General features: G+C 39.3%; 1 pseudogene; it reads right to left on the bottom strand.

Moving 5' to 3' along the window:
- Positions 1-374: 374 nt before the first annotated feature.
- The window catches only part of LOC101568018, a 40,931-nt pseudogene continuing 35,957 nt past the window's right edge, over positions 375-5,348 (bottom strand).

Genomic DNA, 5,348 nt, shown 5'->3' with positions numbered 1-5,348 from the left:
GAATCATAACTTTGTTTGGTTTTGGTTTTGGTTTTGTTTTTGAGATGGGATTTCATTATGCTGCCCATGCTGGCCATAAACTTGTCAGCTTGAGTGATCTTCCTGCCTCAGCTCCTCAAGTAGTTAGGACCACAGGCATGTGCCACCATGCCTGACATGGCAGGTTTACTATGAGATAGGCTGTCACTAAGTTACCTAGCCTGGCCTTCAGTTTGTGTTCCTTCTACCTCAGCTTCCGGAGCAGCTGGATTTACATGCATGCATCACCACACTTTAGACATCCTTAAAGTCCTGACTGCACCTATACAGTACAAATTGGAGTTAGTTAGATTTCAACAACCTCTCGATGCAACCTACACTGGGTAATTCCAGGATCAGCACCGCTTTGCAGACGGTATTTTCCCATCTGGTTCTTTAACCATCATGAAAATTAGAAAGCACCCAGTATGCATAGGTTCAACGCACACACTCTGGTCTCCAAATTCAATTGTATTAGTATATTTAAGCACATTCTCTACTAAGAAAGATTTGGGTGATTGTGTCTGTACATTTGGTGGATCATCATGTGGAGTCAGGTGTTGGCACCAGTTTTGTACATCAAAGCCGCTTGTAGAAAGTGGCAGAGTTTGACTTGGGCTTCTAGGGTGAGCCAGCTGAAATTTTTTTCAAGACCACGGTCACTCCAGGGGTAAGCTCAGCTCCTGTTTCCATATTGTTTACACTGATTACAGGAGTCCCCTCCACTCACCCACCCCCGGGTTTCTTTCCACATTGACTTTTCTAAGAAGCTTCCATACCTCTATCTGGCTTTTACCTGTAGTAATTAGGACATTTGTAACTTGTGTTGATAACACTTTGGAGTTACCTCTCAGGGTAGCACATTGTAGATCAGAAGGAGTAACTAGGGGATTCCGTGCTTTCCGTGATGGTACAAGTTTCCTCTTTTCATCAGTACAATGTGTCTTCCTTAATTTCACAGTCAGTAGATCTTCAACTGTTGTCTGCATGGGTCCATCCTTTTTTAATGCTTCAGCCTGAAGTGCTTATGGGAGGCCAGGTTTTCTGAGCAGCACAGGAGCTGGAAGTGGCAGAAGAGGAGGTAGCAGTGGAGGAAGAGGCGGTGAGGTTGGAGGTGGCAGTGGAGGAGGAAGGTGGCTGCCTGGTGGTGATAGCGTGGGCAGAAGTATGGTTGGGGAGACTCTGGGGATGGTTAGCGCACAGACAGATACATTTGTAAGTTTACCGCTCGTGTGACACTGTTGACCACAGCTTGGACAAGACTCTTCTGTGAGGGTCTTCCATGTTTCCTGGAGCTTGCATAATTCACTTTCCAAAATGCAAAGTTATTGTTTTAGACTACGAAGTGCTCAGTGGCAGCTTCAAAATGGAAAGATGGCATCTTTCACTATTTCTAAACTCTGTGTGTGATACACAGCTCTGGTACCAGCTGTACACTGACCCCACTTTATTTGTCCGACATTTTTATAACTTCTTTGATGTTGGGAAATTTGAAGTGCCAGGATAATCTGAGCCAGTTGTACTAGGGGGTAGATCTGTGAAGAAATAACTGTTCTTGCTGGTGAGGGTGGTGGAGGGAGAGGTGTAACCAGCCTGGATTGGAATAGAGAGGCTCCTCCTAATCTCTTGGCTTTAGCTTTCAGCTTTCTTCTTTGTTGTTCAAACTTACCATGATTCTAGTTTAACAGCCTGGGGATTAGACAGAGTCTGGATGGCAGCCTCCTAAAGTTAATGTTGTTAAAAGAAACAGATATAAAAACATCTCCCTGCAGCATGAAGAGAGCTGTGACCTCAGTGGAAAATAAAATATATCAAAATCTTAACGATGTATTTTTTTTCTTAGCAATTTTATTACTGAATGTGATGTAATCAGAAAGATTCAGTGATAAGGATGTTGACTTCGTGTGCAATTGTAATTATAAAAATTTAAAAATGACAAAATGTCTAATGTAGTCTGAGTAAAGCAAGCTATGAACACTATTACGGTGAGAGAGAAGGAAGCCGTTAACACCTTATTAAAATATTTAGAGGTTCTGAAGCTATTGCAGTATAATTTTAACCTTAAAAGGTATTCTATTTTTGAAATATTGAGTAATGCTAATTGAGTTAAAAATAACTATGCATTTTTTACTCAAAAAATCTGGGAAGACGTACACAAGACATCATTAGGTTGCTCTTAAGTATTTGAAATACATATATATGTATATAATTTTATCTTATTGCTTATGCATCTTTACTCTAAAATTAGCTATAAAATACATATTATCAGCTATTAACATGCATACTACATTTTAATAAAAAAAAGTAATGTGTGTTGAAACTACATGATAAAGAAAGCAGAAGGCTGAAAAGAAGAGCAGCTATTTGTTGCAATGACAGAGAATAATTGATGTAGCACTTCCCAGACATATAGTCCTGTCTTGCCACCTTGAGATCATAGTAAATAACAGCCACTGTCACAGTGAAGCAATGTCAGGGGGCCACAACGGGGAGTCAGAGAAATATTAATAGTTCTAAAGTCGCACGTCAAACAAATGCAAGAGTTCCCTAGAGACAGACGCTGGCAGAATAATCAAGAATGGAAGGCTGTACTTCTGCACAGTAGTACTGTATGTGAGCTGACATACAACAAATAGGCTTTGCAGTATTTACAGTCTTAATCACTACACTAAATTTTGATGTCCACCAATACGTATTTTAACAGTTATATGAAAATATTCATTTAATCACCTGAAGAGTTCGTGAAAATAAGTATTAGGAAAATTTGGATCCATATTATGACATTTAAAATCTTATTTATATCAAGGAATTTATACAAACTGAGTTTATGAACATAACACTCTACAAATATATCTGCTTTTCTTTTATTCACTTTATCCCAAGCTTGGCTGCTCCTCAGTTCTGTCCTCTCTTCTCCCCTCCTCTCTCCTCCTCTCTCTCCTCCTTTTTTCTTCTCCCCTCCCCTCCACTGTCCCCCTCCCCTGCACTATTCCCCTCCCCTCCATTCCCTTCTTCTCTCTGTCTCAGTCTGTTTCTCTGTCTCTGTCTCTGTCTCTGTCTGTCTCTCTTCTTTTCTGTCACTCTGTTTCTCTCTCTCTCTCTCTCTCTCTCTCTTTCTCTTTCTCCCCATGCCACAGCTATTATATCAAAAACAACCAGTATTTCTTTGCAGTTTACCTAAAAATTTTTCTGTTCTCTGTTAATCCAATTACAAAAGTTTTATATATTTGCTACCTAGGAAAAAATCCAAAAGAAATTGAGTTTCATTGATTTATAAAACTACCACTAAGCTTATAGGTTTCTCTTTTTCATTCAAATAACACTAACATAATTGGTTAAAGTAGAAAGAACTCAGAATAAACGTTCTTAGGAATAACTACCGTCTCATTCCTTGGCAAGAGTAATGTGGTCAAATCTGCACCTCAACTCAAGCTTACAACAGTTTTCCAAGCCCTAGTGGTTTAGAAATGATTTTTATTGTCATGCTCGGAGAAAAAAGAACACGTAATACAGTTGAATTTGAGGACATCAGGGAATGTAGGAAAGACCACTTGAGCCTGTGAGCTTCTCCACGCTGGCTCTGCAGAGTTGCTGTGATGGACACCTTCTTTATTTTGGCTGTACTTCTCTTCAGTACTTTTCAGTAATCTACAATCCCTGTAAATATTTTGTGAGGGAAAAACTTTAAGTGTGTGCAAAAAATAATTCCACAGTGTTTTGATTTGAATTTCCTAAAAATAGATCCTGGACCAAGAATCTATGGTTAGGATTTAGGGTGGGGCTAGGGTTTATCTTTTTTATGGCAGAATACTGCTCCATCGCATGCAAACACCACATTTTCTTCATCCATTAATCCGTTGATGAACACTGAGGCTTCCCCCAAGATTTAGGATCAACTGTGGTGCTATCAACACAACTATCTCTATAATATGATATCTTCTCTGGCAAAGATATCTAGAAGGGGAATAGCTCGGGCAAATGGAATTTCTAATGTAGTTTTTCGATTTCCATATAGATTTTCCCAGTTCACCATACCACACATAATGAAGAAGGGTTCTTTTTGCCCCATAGCCTCACCAGTATTGTTAGTGCTTGCTTTCTTGACCCTAGCCATTCTTTCTGGAATGAGATGGAATCTCGGTTTTGTGATTTGCATTTCTCAAGTGGCCAGTAATATTAAACACTGTTTCAGGTATTTCACATATTTATTGGCCTTTATGTGTTTATTGTACTTTTTATCTGAGAAGTATCCATTCATTTCAGATGCCCACTTTTAACTGGTCTTTAAATTTGAGGATCTAACTTTTTTACTTTTTTAGATAGCCTAGCTATTAGTCATTTTTCCAATGAGTAGCTGGCAAAGTTTCTTCCCAAATGTTTGGCATTGTTTTTTTCTGCAACAGGGATTCCATTCAGAAAGCCTCTGCCTACACTTATTTAAAGTTAACAAATGGTCACAACCACACTGAATTCCTTTTTAAGAAGGAAAAGTTTCCACTGCACACAGTCATCCATTTAAAATACATACACACCCAAACTACGTACATGGATAAATGCACACTCTTCCCTGAAAAGAAGTTTTATGAGACCACATTCACTATGACATTTTCTACTCCCTTCTATTTTAGCTTCTTAAAACATTAGTAGTAATCTACTATTAATTTCATCAACATGGCTTTTTTGAAAAATTCTATGCAACCAGTTCTTACAGTGAGACAATTACAGAAAGGAACATGCTTCTCCTGGCTCTAGTGGCACTTCAGGTCCAGCCTTGGCTGTGGTGACAGCACCCTTCAGTACCAAGGGAAGGAAAGCCTCTTCCAGACCTTTTCACGGATTCCCAACTTTATCAGGCTTTCCTGCTCTCTGCTTCTGGTGTCAGCTGCTTCACAGTGCTTTCTGGATGTGTGGGATACGGAAAATGAATCCCCCTGCCTGGGAAAACGAAGCCCTCTCTGTGACCTAAAATTCTTCTGCTAGTTTTGGACATGGGAGACACGAGGTTGGAACAAGAAGGGGTTGTTAACCTTAGGACATTTGAGAAGAGCTTCTTTCAACTCCAAAATAACCCTAATTTGTGGACAAAGTAGCACACAGTACAGTATCTAATTTAATCTAATTTAGTCCTTAACAGTGAGCTACATACATAACAAGGTTTTAGGAAATGAAATTTTATAGAGACCTCAGGTTGTGTGCTTTTAGACAAATGGTGCTTATCAAATAAAATAAAATCACGGGGCAAGGGAGATAGCTTACTAAGCACTTGCCTGACAAGCGCAAGGGCCTGAGTTCAATCCCTGGTTCCACCAAAATAATAATAATAATAATAA

The sequence above is a fragment of the Octodon degus genome, unplaced genomic scaffold, assembly GCF_000260255.1.
Source record: "Octodon degus isolate 3935 unplaced genomic scaffold, OctDeg1.0 scaffold00323, whole genome shotgun sequence".
NCBI classification, from domain to species: Eukaryota; Metazoa; Chordata; class Mammalia; order Rodentia; family Octodontidae; genus Octodon; species Octodon degus.
Note: the sequence above shows the minus strand (reverse complement) of the source record. Positions and strands in the feature narration are given on the sequence as shown.